The following is an 18,575-nucleotide window of genomic DNA, read 5'->3' on the forward strand; positions in this document are numbered from 1 at the left end:
TTAATACAGTTGCAGTTTACTTACAGCAAATGAAAACAGATTAAAATCAGCAAGGAATAACAGGGTACACAGGGTGGATGGAGTCCAGCAGAAAGCAGGCATGGACTTCCAGCTGTCCTCTCCCAGTGGATTTGTATGAACAGTGCTTATATCCCACAGAAACAGTGTGTGACAACGCATGCACAGTATTGCCTACCAGGGAAGCCCACCCGAACGTTGGCGCCTACGGTTTTCATTGGGGATTATTCACAAACGCATGCAGTGCTCACGTGACTGAGCTCAGCTAAGTCCCAAAACTGCGGACATTTACCATAAATAACATTATTAGTGTAAACCATCTGTCATGGCCCAAAAACTCAAGTGTATGAAGACACACACACCAGGCAAGATACTCCAGGGACTTAGGGGTCATCGGCCAGGTGTTGGGCAAAGAGCCAATCTTAAAACCCGGGGAATGTGCATGATTTGAACAGAGTTTCCCTGAGCTCTTTTCTGAACAGCTGCCTCGCTTTTTCCATCTTTTTGAATGCAGATTCTTTTTGGTGTTATTCTGTTTCTGTTGCAAGACTACATTTGGGTATGTGTGAGGAAGATATCTTTTAGTTTAATATCTTAGTTCATTTTCTGTTGTTTGTAGCAGAATACCTGACACTGGGTTATTTATTTAATAAGAAAGGTATTTCTTACAGGTGTGGAGGCTAAGAAGTCCAAGGTTGAAGAGCTGCATCTGATGAGAGCCTTCTTGCTGGTTGGGATCCTCTGCAGAGTCTTGAGTTGGGTAAGGGCATCACACAGTGAGGGGACTAAATGTGTTGGCTCAGGTCGCTCTTCCTCTTTTAAAGCCACCAGCATCACTCCCATGATAACTGTTCAATATGTTAACCCAATATTCCATTAATCTGTTAATTCATGAATGAATTAATCAATTTATGAGCGCAGGGCTCTCATGACCCAACCATCTCTTAAAGGCCCACCTCTCAATACTGCCATATTGGAGATTACATTTTCAACAGAAGTTTTGGAGGGGATGAATATTAAAACCATAGCACTTCACTTTACAGATCAGCCTTTTAAAGGGAACTACATCTAGACCTGATGTGACTCATAAAGTCCTGTAATTTAAGCTTGATAAAATGATTGTGTAAGAATGTTGAGGCCCTTATCCTGGGACTCACCATATTGTGATAGCATTTTTTATTTCTCCCTATATTAGTTTGCTAGGGCTTCCGTGATAATGTACCAGACCCTGTATGACTTAAATGACAAAAGTTTAAAATTTTTCTCACAGTTCTGTGGGTGAGAAATCTGAAATCAAGGTGTAGGCAGGTTTGGTTTTATTCTGAAACCTTTGTCTTTGGCTTATATACGGCTGTCTTCGCCCTTTGTCTCCACATGGTCATTCTTCTCTGTGTGTATGTGTGTGTCCTAACCTCCTCTTCTAAGGATACAGTTATATTGTATTACCTACCCTACCCCAAAGATTTAATTTAACTTTTATTACCTCTTTAAAAACGCTATCTCTAAATATAGTAATATGAGGTACTAGAGGTTAGGATTTCAATATATAAATTTTGGGAAATCTTCAATTCAGTTTATAACACTGTTTATATTTTTCTCCTATTCCAAGTACTCAGGCAGCGCTCTCATACATGGATCTGACTTGGGCATGTTGCTCACAAACACGTTGAAGGCAGAGGCTTGGGGATCATTTGAGTGATTAGACTTTTCCTGGTCTTGCATCACTACCATTTTATAAACACAAACCCAGGCTAGACTACTAGAAAAGGAACGATAGGTAGAACCGAATCCAGTAACCCTGAGTTGTCTCAGCTCACAACCAGTTGACTATCAGATATCTGATCTGGGTAGGGTAAAACAAGATAGGCAAAATCACCAGATGAGGCCCAGCCTAAATTACTGAGCAGCAGATTTACGGGATAAATAAATGTTTACTTGTGTGTTTGATGTGGCGTATGTGTGTGTATGTGTGTGTCCATTGTGACTAAGGTTGTGTGGAAAGAGACCACTGAAGAAAGGGCATACCAAATAAGAGAGACACTAGTAAACAAATCAGGCATTGAGATGTGACTCGGAAAGGCAGGCTATGAACCAGGTATAAATCAGGGCTGCACTATTGGCTAGATTATTTCTCCCATATTCACCAATGGTTTGAATATTTTTATTACTACACTTAAATAGAGGTGCTGGCTTTTTCTAAGGCCAACTGCTCTGCTTTTTCTGACAATTAAGTGTGTTAGTTATCACATGAGATAGGTGATTCAAATTAGTCTCCCAAAATAATTGATCACCATGCAAAGAAGTTTGATTTCAATTTAATTTTATCAGTGTACTTACATGCAGTTTTTTACTGTGTATAACCATAGCATAGTGACTAAAATAATGTTTGACACATCACGCATCTAGTAAAATTACAGATTTATATTTGTATTTATTTCCAAGAAGCAAATGAATGATTTTCTTGCGACATACAGTTTTAGTGACTAGATTGATGACAAGAAACCACTGTTCAATTAATTTTAGATTCCACGTCGTTTGTTGACATAATTATATTACAGGTTTATATAAAAACAGACTTTTAGGTATCATTATGAACCACACATCTGCCCCCTACAGAAAGACTTTTTTTTCCATGGGACATAAACTCTTAGATATTTCAGTGAAAGCCACATTCTCCGACAGCCTTTTTTTTTTTTTTAGTTTTTTCTCCATAGCTTAGGCTTACCATAGAGTTTTTGTAAATGACTGCCTCCTTCTATACTAAACTAGTCCCCTAGAACTCTTCATCACTTTCTCAGATTCTATAGTAATGTACATTTTTAGCACTCCTTCCTGAGTGAGAGTAAAGGCCTCCACCAGCGTGGTTGATGAATGTGATGCCATATTGGTTTGAAAACATGTCTTGTCCGCTCATGAATCACTTCATAACCTTTATCAACTGCCAGCCACATGAAGTCTCTTGGAAGTGGGCTCCCTCTAGTGTTCCTATATAGTTAGCAAATCTTTTTCATCTTGGAAGGACACTTTCAGACGACTCAGTAATCCAAATATAGTTTCTAAATTTTCCAAGACTCATCTGTTTTGGTTGGGGCCAGTGTTGATTAAACCCAATGTTCCTCTAATTGTCATGAGTACAGTTTTATGCACAAGAAGAACACCCAAACATTGGATGCGTCATGAAAATTTCAACAGAGCCCATTCTTTTACGAAGACAGCTCAATCTGGTTGCTGCATAGGACGCCCCATGAGTGGCCCATATGAGGATAATTACCAGTGATTTGGGCCATTTCTGTGCCCACTTTCTTCAAGTCTATTCAGGTCTTATCCTCTCTTTCAGACATTTCATTCACCTTCAGATTTGACAAAGTTGAAAGATTGAAGCTATGACAAACTGGGCAGGTGGCAAAAATTTGCTTCTCATCCCCTGCACATATCTGTCTTAGCAATGTGTCACTTAATTCATAGTGACATCGTGTGCATATACTCAGCTGCTCAGTAGCCTTTGCCATGAATGATTTAAAGGTAATATTTTTTTCTCCAGGTATCTGAAAAAAATACAACAACAACAATTAATATAATCCTAATATCATGAGTCAAATGGTAGCTCCAACCAGTCAACCTTAGACTGGTGCCCCATCACACCTTAAATCCTTAAATCCAGATCATTCAGGTGAAGTCTTTAGGTAGACACTTTAAGTATGCAGGAGACCTATTTTCTTTTACTGGAAAAAGGAGTAATTTAGGCAGCTTCACTTTACATCACCCATTGTCTGCACCAAGCCTGAGAGAAGTTGTTTAGAGTATTGCTGGGGTCTGAGTGTTCCTGCCTCTCCTAAATTTATCTGTTGAAACCGAATTACCAATATGATGCCATTAGAAGGTGAGGCCATTGAGAGGTAATTAGCTCATGAGGCTGGAGCCCTCAAGAATGAGATGAGTGCTCTTAAAGGGGCTCCAGAAAGCCACGTTGCCCCTTTCAACATGTGGAAACACAACATAAAAATGTCATTTATAAACCAGAAAATGGGCGCTCACCAGATATTGAATCTGCCAGTGCCGTGGTCATGGTTTTCCCAGTCTCCAGAACTGTGAGAAATAAATTTCTATTGTTTGTAAGCCACCCAGTTTATGGTACATTTTGTTATAGCAGCATAAATGAACTAAGACAAGAATGACTGTATTTCTTTGAGACAATCTTGTGTGTCTTCTTCACATTTGTCATAAGCTCCATCAGTTTCCATTTATTACCTCATTTAACTCGCCCTGACAGAATAGCCTGCTTTGGCAGTATTACTTACTCAGCAAACCGTAACAACATCGGTATGATCTCTCCTCTGCTTCATCCCCTGGAAAGTATCATAGGATTTGACAGGTAAAAATTGCACAACTGTCCTTCCGTTTGCTAATGTAGTCACAACTAACGCTATTTTAACTGCAAGGGAACACGTTATAAGTGACCCCAAGGTTCTTTTAAGAACGCACAAGCCAAATTCAATGGTATAGATTCATGTCTTTTGCAGTGACTTCTCCTACTGGCTGAGTGTAGCCACAATGCTTAAACATCAACTCAGTCAAAACAAAATAAAAGTTTTCAAGAAATATGGGAGGTAATAAAGTTGCATAATTCTATTACTGTCATCACGTATACCTATGTAGAAATTCCGAAAGCTTTCCGGTAGTGTTCTTTCTTTTCTTCTTTCACCTGCAACAGGAGAACAGATTTGTACTACAGCTTTCAAGCCTTTCTCACCTCCTGAATTAAAGAACACATGACTTAATTGTTTATTCAAACTTTCCATAAGATCACTGCATTGAGGGTGATGGGAATATACTATATTCATGTAATACTATGTTTCTTTGCCCATTTCTGTATGCTAGTATTAATAATATGTGTAGCTTCATAGGAAGAAATATATCCAGGTGGGCCAAAGTGCTAGATTGTTCTCTCTATGGAACCTTTAAATGTTGGCTATTTGTTCTCCTATAGGATCAGCAAAGCCTATAATAGAATAGTTATTTCCACAACTCCACTAAGAACCCTTGTTATAGGTTTAATGTATTCTACTTGCCAGTTATTCTCAGATTCACAGTGTTATCAAAATCATGGAAGTTTTAAAAACAACACTAGAGATAATGATTTCACTCTTTCTACTTATTCTTAAACATCATACACTGCAATAATTTGTTCTGGAACAATGGATGAACTTTCGTTGTAATTATCCACCATTGGCAGAATGTCAGTGTTATAAATTGTTATTCCATGAGGTTAATCATTCACATATTCTGTGTGATACAAAAATAGCATTGTATATCAAATATTAAACTAACAATTTTTTAAGCCAAAAACAAAACAGTGGCAGGGCTCTATAAAATGGTATGCATGCTAACTGGTCTCCTCAATGAGTTTATGTGGTGGTTTATATTACATCACCTATTTTGCAAATAAGAAAACTAAGGTCCAGAGGGATGCCTTACTCATGGTCACTAAACTAGAAATTTGTAAATTTTACATCTAAATCTAGGTAGTCTGACTCAATTGCCTGCTGGAATTGCATAATATGTCCTTCTAGTTTTAAACATGTAGGACAAATAAGCAATAATATTCAGCCATATGCGAGATAATTTTCCCCATACTTTGCTTTCAATTGTGGAACATTTCCCTTTGATATCTTCAATACAAATATTTTGATTAATATTCTTAAAATAATTATTCATATCTTTTAACAGTGCTTTAGTCAAATAAGATCATTGCAGTGTAACATACTGATTTTTGATACGATCCTTTTAAGGAAAATAATGTAAAAAAGGAACAACCCAACTCACTTTAAACCTGAGATTTGATGAATAAAAATATGAAATGTTTCTGATGACTACTAAAGATTCATGATTAGAGTAATAGTAATAAACATATTAACCTTTTAACAATTTGATTGAATTATATTTTCCAATCTGAAATATCTAAGATGTGTAGAGAAAATAAAGAGGGAGAAAAGCAAACTGCTAGCCTTGGAATCTTCTGGGCTGATTTATTTGTTTCACTTCTACAATGATTTAGAAACAACTGTGCAAGGTTTCGTGTTCTGTAGATATGCTTTATGTCAGATGAATAAGCATACATTTTGGAGTTGGCGTGATGGCTACTTTAATAAGCCTTCTCAACGACAGTATTTTATATCCTTGGATGGAGTAAAACACTGTGAGATACTATTTTATGTGGCATACTAAAACCTGTAAGAAGGCTATATCATTAGAGAATGTAATACTGACTGAGGAAACACAGTAAAATCAATTTGTGGTGGCCCTGAAAATTTGCCACTTATGTCTTTGTATATTGATTGACCGCTCTGGCTATTGGCTCTGTGGACCCACCGCAATCCACACACTACTCCTGGAGATGCTGCTTAGGGAAAGTAATATGTCTTTGTTGGGACTCTTGGGATTAAGATATAGAAATTATAGGAAATATTTAGATGACAATAATAACATGAGAAGAGTATTAAGAAGAAGCAGCATATTTTTAAAACTCAACTTATTCCCTATAAGTATATACTTATCTTGAGTTCAAAAATAATTTTTAAAAATCATGGGAGATGAGGCCTTTGCTTTCATGAAGTTCAGTGATTTTTTTTTAATTGAGGATGAAAGACTGAAGCATCCTTATTTGCACCATTAAGAATTCTAAATAAAACAGAAAAATTATTTCTATATAATAAATTCCTAATCAATAGGGGTAAAGAGTTTTTACAAATTGACACTTTCCCTATCTGTTACAAAAGACAGTATACAATACCCAGAAACTTGCTTCCTAAATTAAATATTTACTATATGATGTTAGGGTGTGTAAAATTGAATGTTTCCTATATTGATCACATAAGTAACAGCAATTGTGTCTCATAAGCATAGATGGCTGGATCATTGCATCTCAGAATCACTGTCAGTAAACATTATTTTCTTTGTTTCCAGCACCTACATGCAGCCTGGCAGGATCCAGATTCCTCCCAGTGATCTTACCCTGAGCCCCTGAGCAGAGACAATACATTATACTCAGATCACCTTTCATCTGTCTCCCGTAAAGCCTAGATAATGAGACTAGTGTTTGCAAATGTTTATACCAGGCGGTTCTCTTGAGCCTTGGGAAATCATGCATCCTTTGTAAAATGAAAATAGAACCAAAATTAAGTCAAAATAGGAAAACATCAAACCATTTCCTCTATCCATATATTGCTGCACTGAAATTTCTCCCATCCTTAGTCTCCTTTTTGTCTTGAAATCATATTAAAATCTCTGCCTAGTGATAAGGTAAGAAAGAGGGAGGCCTTGGTTTCTCAAAATGTGACAGAATGAAAAGTAGGAAACATGATCGACAAAAACTATAGATTAATTTAGTAAACTAATAATAGTTTCATTATTTAGGACAAAAAATGAGGTTCACCTTTGAAATTAAAACATCTTAATGCCATTAATAATTGTGCTAATTTTATTTAGTTTATTTTGTACAGGTAGTTATTTTATATATTTTAAGCATCAAATGAAAATACAAAGTATATGTTGGAATTGTCCAAATACTTCTGCTCCCACCCACTCTATTGTCCATTTACTCTGTAGATAACTTCCAACTTTATTTATTGTTGTGTTTTTGAATGTAGATTTAGATCTATATTATGAGTGAAGCATATATAAATATTTATATAATTTTTAATATTTTCATCTTAAATATAATTAAAAATATAATGGGGTATATAGCACACAGGTTTTATCATGTATAGGGCTGTCAAAGTAAGAAGGTCATGCTGCCACCAGGCTTAATAAGCAGAGTGTTTTAAAGGTACTGACAGGGTTAAGGAGAACTATACAGGGTGCAAAAGTACCTAAATTGAGAAACATTATGAAGCTGTTACCACTGCTACGTCTGAAAGGCCAAGGGGAAGAATAGTTTTTAGAACCCAGAAAAGGCTGTAGATATTAAAGTTATAGTCTTTCACAGGAACTTAGGGACTGTAAAATGTGGACTCAGAAAAAAGGGAACTGTTCTAAATGCTGTTTTCCTGAGTACTGGCAGAATTTTGCCTTGGGTTGTGTTCTGCTGTGACAGAGCAGCGCTGAGTTCTAAAGCAAAGCCCCACACTCACTTTACTCTCCCTCCCCCAAGCACACAGATTCTCTCCCCACCAGGCACTGACACAGTGTAGGAGAGAAGCAATGTTGGCAAAGAAAGACTGTCTTTCCCACACTCTTCATTGCCTCTTTCCTTGATATTATGTTAAAATCGGTAATATGATCCCTCACCTGGTTTTTTTGTTCTGCTCAACGTGCTTTCTTGGGTGGAGAGTTGTTTAATTTGGCGTTCTGTTGGGGGACAATCTCCAGTGGGTTCTATTCAGCCATCTTGGTCTGTCTCCCTACTCTGTACTTTTCTATGAGCAACTGCAATATTTCAATTTCTTTCCTTTTTTTTTTTTTCAGTCCAGGAGTGAAAGTTTATTAAAAAGCTTTAAAGCAGTAAGGAAAATAAGGAAAAGAAAGGAAGGAAAGTACACTTTGAAGAGGGCCAAGTGGGTGACTTGAGAGACCAAGTGCACCCCAATTTCCTTGACTGTTTAAATGGATTTGAATCCATTTGATGTATTCATTAAATCCATTTTAATGTATTCAAATTAAAATGTTTTAAATAATTAGAATCCCCAATTTGCAGCACATATGTGTCTTGGTGGACCAGTAACCTGGAAGTTTGTCTGGATTATATTAAACGGGACTTCAGCTGCAAAAGGACAGGACTGCCTCCTGGAACTTAACGAGGTTGAAGATTCCACTAGTGACTGCATGTTTTGGTCTGTGTGTCATTCTCCCTGACTGCTAGAACATGAACTCACTTATTAACTCCAGGAATTATTTGTCTCCGATACTCATGAAGTAAATGTCCATGAGATGGAGGAAATTACCTTGACTTGTTCTTGACTGAAGTCAGCATGTAGTGACAAAGCCCTGAGCACCACATCTAATATCACATGCTTTCTAATTTCTGGGCTCGTGGGGCACAGTGTTAGACAATACTCTGATGGAGCCACAGATTAAGGACTTCCTACCAGGTTGTTGGTGCTGGAAAATAATATACCTTGTTGGTACTTGTTGTCCCAGAACCTGCCCAGCTCTCCTGAAATAGCTTGGATTTGTAATCTCTGTAACAGACTTTCAAATTAGTAAAAAATAAAGAATAATTTCTTATTTTACATTTTTTTGAAGGAACAAAATAGGATTTTTTGAAAAAGTATACCTCTTGCCAAAAATGATTATGGTGTGTTCAAATAGAAGCTTATTTAATATCACTGTAATAATCTATAAAGTAGAAATTCTTACTAGGTCCATTTTACAAAGGAGGAAATTGAAGTAAAGGAAATTTAAGGAACTTACCAAGACAATAGAATGAGGAAACTATCTCGGGCACTCTGGTATCAGGGTCTATGCTCATAGAGTCTAAACTGTACTGTCGTTTTTTTTAACCAACAAGCAAAGGGTAGAAATTTGTTTAAGAAGAGCTGATGAAATATGGATGCTTCAATAGACAGAGGAGAAGAAACATATACTAGACATTTCTGGCCAATAACACAGACAAATCTCACCCCAAGGCTTATAAGCATTGTACACATGGCAGAAAATTTACAATTTATCTATTTTCTCTTAGTAATATTTATCATTATCCTCTCATCTTGCCTTCCTATTGAAGTCTTTCACAAATATTTTTAATCCAAGCGCCCAACCAGGTTTCTCCTTTCCCAACTCGAATTGATAGTCCAATTAAGACACTTTTGTTCTTATTGTATGCATGAGCCTTTATCAACTTTTAGAATAAGTAAACTGTGTGTTATCAAAAAAGAGCTACACTGAACAGAGGTTGAGTGAGACATTAGCATGGAATTTGTTCTCTCTCATGTACCCCATAACAAAGATGTATAGTAGCCCTAAAGCTGACTTCACATAGGCATATGTTAATAATTTACCATCTGATCTATTTGTACTTTCTTCTTCATTCTTCATTATTACTGAGAGTTAAATGATTTCGCTCAAAAAGTTTTAGAGTTGACAAGTTAAGTAAATGATATATTACATGAAACTTTCTAATAGCTCAGATGATCTGCTAAATGTGCAAACACACAGGGTTTCCTTGACTAGGTATTAATCCTACTCAATCTATCAAAATTACATATTTAGTATTCTGTTCTGATATACTGTCTCTTCCCTAACAAGGAGATTAAAGATTTACCTTATGCTTTCCATTGAATAATGTCATAGTTATAAATGAGAAGAATATTCCTGCCTTCTGGATTCTTACTTCCGTAGTAAGATAATTTCAAAAACATAAAAATATGTTGATTATATATATAAAAAATCTTTCTTTAGAAATGTAAAAAGATCTTATCAGTGAATATAGTCATTCCTTATTTTTTAATCTCAAACTTTTAAGAAATCATTCTTCACTAACAAATGTTTAAATAATAGTATCAGGGATATTTTAAATTTAAATTTAAATGTTAGAGACAGGCTAGGTGTAGTGGCTTGTACCTGTAATCCAAGCACTTTTGGAGGCCCACACTGGAGGATTGCTTGAGGCCAGGAGTTCAAGGTTGCAGTGAGCTGCGATTGTACCACTGTAATCCAATCCAGCCCAAATGATAGAGTGAGGCTCTGTCTCAAAAAATAAAATAAAATAAAACTTTAGAAATGGCAGAGATATAATGTAAAGATATTATAATTATGAGCTATTATGAAATATTTTATCCCATCATCTAAAATATGTATAACTTGTATATCAGTTTCCAAATACACTTTAAAAAGCATTTTAAATATCATAATATTATTCAGCAAATGAGTATTCTCATCTTCATTAATTAACATGAAATACCAATCACTGTGAACAGAGACCAAATTTATCATTCTAATGGGAAATCAACAATCTATAAAATACACAGTGAGCAGACACATTATAGGAAAATGAATTTTAAAAAGAGCTTACAAAATTGAGATATTCACGGAATGAACACTCAAATTGTCTGTTTTCTTTTTATTACTATTTTCAGTTACAAATGGGTAGATAGATGTGACATAGCTTCAAATAGATAGAAATTTAGTTTACAAGCTAAAAAAAAAAGTGAGCCCTCTTGTGGACATAGTCATAAATTGAATATGAGACCATTTTCTCTCGTGTGTGTGTGTGTGTGTGTGTGTGTGTGTGTGTGTGTGTGTGTATGTGTGTTTTCTCCAACCACTTTCAGCTGAATGGATGACAGCAAAGGAATAGCAAGTTAGTTGAATTTAATCAGGATTAAAGCTTTTCCAAGTAAGAGCAAAAAAAAGCAACTAAGCAGCACAGGAGTTGACAGAATATTATAATAAAAGGAGAGTCTTATGGTTTTCATGAAAATCAAACTTTGAAAGAATATAAATCATCACATAAGTGATAGGAAGTCGAAAAATAGAAAAATATTTTGATGTTCAATGATTAGAACTCCTGTTCATAGCAAAGAGTTATTGGAGTTTGGGTATTATAGGAACAGATCTATAAAAAGAAGTTGAAAGCCAGAGAGGGGAAAGACTGCATGTGCTCACCTATCAAATGTGAAGCCTTCACTGGACAACCAATATGAAATTAAAACTCATTCTCAGAAATCTTTATTCTTTCCACTGCCTTATTTTTTTATATAGCATTTATTATATTTTAATATGATAAATAATATTTATTTTCATAAATATCTCTATCCTTTCACCCCCTAAAAATAAAAGCAGAGATTTTTGTTTTATTCCCCCTTCAATGTTTTATCTCTAGTTCCCAGAAAGTTTCTAAAAATTTAATATGGTGCTATAATTACTATATCTGTCCTCATTACGACCTAGTAGAAACATTGTCTATATTACATTCTAAAACTTAAGGAGAAGCAACAAGCAGAGAAGCTGTGATTAGAATTGTTATGCTTATTAAACTGAGGAGATAACGTAAATTGATTCCTTTCTCTAACTACTGCTAATCAGGCACTACTTCTCTGGAGTTATGGCAATAGTTGAGACTAAAAAAAACAAAGGGACAATTGGGACTAACCTTAACAACCTTGGAGATAGTAAAATTCCTTTGAAGATTGAAAAGACCATTTTTGTCATTGGAGATGTTTACTAATCATATTTACAAATCCTTCATCAAGACTTCTTTCTTAGGAAGCCCCCTTCAGAAGAGAAATTCTCTAAGTAAGGACAGTGAAATAATAAATATAATTATTTTTCTGAGCATTTATTCTTAGTTTTATTAGATTGTCTTTATTTTCATTTAGTAGGAATCAAATTATTACCTCATAAAAGAGGACAATGGTATTATTACTGTTCTAATTTTGTACTGTTTGTAGAATTATATCCTGTTATCAGACAACAAATATTAGTATTTACAAAGTCAGGAACAAACATTTTTAAATGGGGTCAGAGGAAGGGAGAAAATACTAAGCAGCAGAGACAACTCTATGTTATCCTGACTTCCTTGTATTTTAAGGGAAAAATAAACAGCACAGACTTGGATTACTGTGATTAGTTTTCGATGCTCAAAGAGTGCAAATAAAATTCAATAATCAGATTCACATTACATTATCAGAATAGTTAGAATCTCACGGTATGCAGGGCTCAATCACCTTAAAAGTAAGATTGTCAATATCGTTAGTTAAAAAACTAATTTTCTTCTACTTCTTATTTGTAGGCATTAAAAACTGTATCACAGACACATGAATATTATGTGAGTATTTCAAAGTAAATTTGGATTAAAATTCATCAAATTCATGACATACATGGAGTTCCCTGAAGCATTATTTCATATTTCTGGATTTTCAAAGTAACTACATATTCAAGCATGTATATATACAAGCATGTAAGTTACCTAGAGTTTTTGCATCATACTGAAGATGCATTAGCGGAGGAATTTAATAAAATATGCACAGCAATGCTTAAATTATCTTAAGCACAAGCAAATATTATCTTCAAATCTTTGTCATAGTGTTTTATATACATATGCAAATAAGGTAGAAAACTATTTTAATATATGAACTATTTACTAGAAAAGATATCATTTGTATATTTAAATAGTATATATTAGCAGCTCCTATGGATTTATTGTGATTTACAGTGGGGAGCCTGTAGACGGTATCTTAAGGATGTTTGGATATGTTTTTTTTTCTCCTCCACATTTAAATTTTAAAACTTCAATAACTTTTGCATAATTTTATACTGTTCTTGCATGTATTAATATTAATATTTGATTGTTAAAGAGAGCCATGTTGTTGTCATCATGGGTAGCTTAAACAATTAAAATTTATTTTCTCACAATTTTGGAGGCTGGAAATTCGATCTTGCAGTGCCATTTCTGTGAGGGCTGTCTTTCCAGCTTGTATATGTCCACCTTCTTGTTACATCCTTATATGGCCTTTTCACAATCTTCGCATGGAGAGAACAAGCCAGCTCTCTGATGTCTCTTCTTTAAAGGACACTAATTCCATTGGATCTGGATTTATGCTCCTCACCCCCATCTCCTCCTATAACCTCATTTAATCTTAATTATTTCCTTAGAGGCCTCATCTCCAAGTATTACCACACTGAGGGTCAAGACTTCAACATATGGTGGAGAGCAGGAGGTGAGGACACAAACATTCAGTCTATATTAATGCCAGAGCATATAATTTTGATTATGATTATGATACTAGTTACATAGGAGTCATGTTGTAAAAGCTCAGATTATATGTGGAACATACACGAGATGGTTACTGTATAGGTTTCTAGGCAATTTCATTGAAGTTGTGGTTATGATGATGAACTGCCATTTAAATACTTCTATGGTCACTGAAAATATATATTATATATTATATATAGTATGATTGACTGCATTTTCTATTTGAATAATTACTACAGCCACATAAATATCTATTTGTTATGTTTAAGTAATATCAGTATATAATCGTCTTTCTGCATTAAAAATAATCAAAATTATATTTATCTTTTAACTCCAAAATTTAAACTTTTTCTGTTTATGTACCAATTTAAAATGATATTTAAACTTTCATATTACTAAACATAGTACATATTTCTACTATAGAAATGTATATGTCCTTATGTTTAGACATAACCTTGTTTTATTATGAGACAGTACTACTAAGGTCATATCAGTTCTTTGGATTTAAGGCCAGTTACCTTTATGTCAGCAAGGTTTCCAAACCTCTAGGTCCCTATCTGTCCTCCTGACGTCTGTCTGGAGAGAGTTCATGTCTTTCTGTCTGTCCCCAGTTTTTTCTTCACTTCATGAGTTACGATGCTGTTCTCTAGCTATTTGGTCATCACCTATGAGTTTTCTAATAGATGTTTTCGGTGATACTGTTTGCTAAAACTGTGCTAATAAATGTGTTAGATAGTTAAGATATAGATACTTTACAGGCATGATGGAGAAATTATTTTTAAAGAAATTGCTGTTTAGAGAAGATTGACCCTATTTCAATGGCAACAGATAGCTCAAGAATTAGGTGAGGGTGATCACCTGGGTCAGTAAGAAAGAGGTCAGTTACTCATTTTTTCAAAAACCCCTGCCTTTTTCATTGAACTATGGGAGAAAACTGACATTAAAAAGAAAGAAATAAATACAAGAAAAACTAAGAGGGGACTGTGGATCTAGCGAAACAAAAAAATCGCTTCCATTTTTGGTGGATGGTGTTGGATAGATGGGATGGTTATCATCGCTTGTAGGAGACAAAGGAAGTAGGCAGATTTTGCCATCTGAAAGAAGATAAATTGAAAAACTAAAAATTGGCTGGGTGTGGTGGTTCATTGCTGTAATCACAGAAATTTGGGAGGCAGAGATGAGTGGATCACTTGAGGCTGGAAGTTCAAGACCAGCCTGGGCAACATGGTGAAATGCTGTCTCTACTAAAAATACAAAAATTAGCTGGGTGTGGTGGTACATGCCCATAATCCAAGCTACTTTGGAGACTGAGGCGTGAGAATCACTTGAACCCAAGAGGCAGAGGTTACAGTGAGCTGAGATTGCACCACTGCACTCCAGCCTGGGCAACAGAGTGAGACCCAGTCTCAAATAAATAAATAATAAACATAAATAGATAAAAATAAAAAAAAAACATTTTCCTCTGGTAAAAGCATTAGAGAAATTACTTTAAAAAAGGTTGTTTTATAAACTTGTTTAGCAAAATAAAGCTAATTTTTGTATCGTTATTTTAGATAAAAACTGTACTGTGCCACTAGCTAGACTAATAAAGAATAAGAGAGAGAAGAATTAAATAGACACAATAAAAAATGATAAGGGACATATCACCACTGATCCCACAGAAATACAAACTACCATCAGAGAATACTATAAACACCTCTACGCAAATAAACTAACTAATCTAGAAGAAATGGATAAATTACTGGACGCATACATTCTACCAAGACTAAACCAGAAAGAAGTTGAAACCCTGAATAGACCAATAACAAGCTCTGAAATGGAAGCAGTGATTCATAGCTTACCAACCCCCCCCCCCAAAAAAAAACAACCACAACAACCCAGGACCAGATGAATTCACAGCTGAATTTTACCACAAATACAAAGAGGAGCTGGTACCATTCCTTCTGAAACTGTTCCAAATAATTGAAAAGGAAGGACTTCTCCCTAACTCATTTTTTGAAGCTAGCATTATCCTGATACCACAACCAGGAAGAGACACAACAACAACAAAAACCTTCAGGCCAATATCCCTGAGGAACATCGATGAGAAAATCCTCAACAAAATACTGGCAAACAATTCAGCAGCACATCAAAAAAACCTTATCCACCACGATCAAGTCGGCTTCATCCCTGGGATGCAAGGATGCTTCAACATATGCAAACCAATAAACGTAATCCATCACATAAACAGAATCAAAGACAAAAACCCCATGATTATCTTAATAGATGCAGAAAATGTCTTTGATAAAATTTAACATCATGGTTTAAGTTAAATGATTTAACATCATTTAACTTCACGTTAAAAACCCTCAATAAACTAGGTAATGATAGAATATATCTCAAAATAACAAAATCTATGAAAACCAACAGCCAATATCATACTGAATGCGCAAAAGCTGGAAGCATTCCCTTTGAAAACCAGTACAAGACAAGGATGCCCTCTCTCACCACTCCTGTTCAACATAGTATTGTAATTGTGACTTCAAAAGGTCATCCACCGTTCTACCAATCCAGCTGCTCAGCTGCTTCAGGATAATACAGAACATGGTAAGACCAGTGAATTCCATGAGCATAAGCCCACTGCCACACTTCTTTAGTCGTGAAGTGAGTGGCTTGGACAGAAGCAATGCTGTGTGGAATACCATGATGGTGGATAAAGCATTCCGTGAGTCTAAGAATGGTAGTCATGGCAGAAGCATTGTGTGCAGGTTAGGCAAATCCATATCCAGAGTAATCATTTATGCCTGTGAGGACAAACTTCTGCCATTTCCCTGATGAAAGAGATCCAATATAATCAACTTGCCACCAGGTAGCTAGCTGATCACCCCAAGGAATGGTGCCATATCGAGGGCTCAGTGTTGGTCTCTGCTGCTGGCAAATTGGGCACTCAGCAGTAGACGTAGCCAGGTCAGCCTTGTTGAGTGGAAGTCCATGTTCCTGAGCCCATGCATAACCTCCATCCCTGCCACTATGGCTACTTTCTTCAAGGGCCTATTGGGTGATGATGGGGTGGCTGGGGAAAGAGGCTGAGTGGTGTCCACAGCACAGGTCATCGTATCCACTTAATTATTCAAACCCTCCTCCACTGAGGTCACTCATTGGTGAGTACTCACATGGGATACAAATATCTTCACAGTTTTTGACCACTCAGAGAGGCCCATCCACCTACCTCTTCTCCAAATTTCTTTGTCACCAATTTTCTAATCATGTTTCTTCCAAGACCCTGACCATTAAGCCAAACCATTGGCTACAGCCCATAAATCAACATGTAATCGCACATCTGGTCATTTCTACTTCCATGCAAAGTGCACAACCAGGTGCACTGCTTGAAGTTCTGCCCACTGGGAAGATTTCCCTTCACCGCATCCTTCAGGGATGTCCTACCATGGGGCTGTGGTGCTGCAGCTATCCACTTTTGGGTGGTGCCTGCATATCGTGCAGAACCATCTGTGAACCAGGCCCTAGTCTTTTCTTCCCCTGTCAACTGATTATAGGGAACTCCTCATGAGACCCTCAGTGCAGGATGAGGGAGAGAAGGCAGGGCGACAGGAGTGGAGACCATGGGCATTTGAGCCACTTCCTCATGTAACTTACTTGTGTCTTCAGGACCTGCTCGAGCCTGATCATATATATAGCCACTTCCATTTGATGATGGAATGCTGCTGTGCATCACCCACTTTATGGTTAGATGGGTCAAAAAGCACCCAGTTCATGATAGGCAGTTCAGGTCATATGGTGACTTGATGACCCATAGTCAAATGTTCAGTTTCCACCGAAGCCCAGTAATAGGCCAAGAGCCATCTCTCAAAAGGAGGGTAGTTATCTCCAGAAGATGGCAGGGCCTTGTTCCAAAATCCTAGAGGCCTCTGCTGTGACTCTCTTATGGGGGCCTGTCAGAAGCTCCAAGCAGCATCCATATCTGCCACTGACACCTCAAGCACCATTGTATTTGCTGAGTCATATTACCCAAGTGGCAGAGCAGCTTGCACAGCAGCCTGGACCTGTTGCAGAGCCTTCTCCTTTTCTGAACCCCACTCAAAACTGGCAGCCTTTTGGGTCACTTGATAAATGAGTGGGAGTAACACACCCAAATGCAGAATGTGTTGCCTCCAAAATCCAATAGGCCCACTAGGAATTGTGCCTTTTTCTTGCTTGTAGGAGGGGCCAAATGCAGCAACTTTTTCTTCACCTTAGAAGGAATATCTCAAGAGGGCCCACACCACTGGACCCTTAGAAATTTTACTAAAGTAGAAGTTCCCTGAATTTCAGTGAGATTTATTTCCCATCCTCTGGCACACAAATGTCTCACCAATAAGTCCAGTGTGTTTGCTACTTCTTGTTCACTGTATCCAATCAGCATAATGTCATTAATGTAATGGACCAGAGTGATATGTTGTGGAAACAAAAAGCGATCAAGTTCTCTCCAAATAAGATTATGACCCAAAGCTGGAGAGTTGATATACCTCTGAGGTAAAGGTATACCCCTCAGGGGTAAAGGTATATTGCTGGGCTTGCCAGCTAAAGGCAAATTGCTTCTGGTGGGCCTTATGGACAGCTAACCAAGCAGACAAACTATTAGAACCTTTTTTAACTCCCTGAGCTGCATCATTAAAAGCAGAGTACCTACTTAGTGGGTTCAAATCAATAAATTCAGCCTGACCCAACTCTATGTTCCTTCCACCATTATCCCATAACCTTAATATCCATTCTGATGCCTGTTCTCCAGGTTTCTGTTTACATAAGTTAACAGTTCTTTTCAGGTGTAGCATGCAACCTTACCTCAAGGGACCTGCCAGGACTTTAGTTAGATAACTAGAAGCAAACAGGG

General features: G+C 36.6%; 1 long non-coding RNA gene across 1 annotated transcript; it reads left to right on the forward strand.

Moving 5' to 3' along the window:
• The first annotated feature begins 689 nt into the window (after positions 1-689).
• LOC134810020 (uncharacterized) lies at positions 690-13,675 on the forward strand. The gene is made up of 3 exons (XR_010157085.1): positions 690-778; positions 12,746-12,781; positions 13,609-13,675. It is a non-coding gene; the product is annotated as an uncharacterized LOC134810020 (long non-coding RNA).
• The last annotated feature ends 4,900 nt before the right edge of the window (positions 13,676-18,575 follow it).

This window comes from Pan troglodytes, chromosome 4 (genome assembly GCF_028858775.2).
Source record: "Pan troglodytes isolate AG18354 chromosome 4, NHGRI_mPanTro3-v2.0_pri, whole genome shotgun sequence".
Taxonomy (NCBI): domain Eukaryota; kingdom Metazoa; phylum Chordata; class Mammalia; order Primates; family Hominidae; genus Pan; species Pan troglodytes.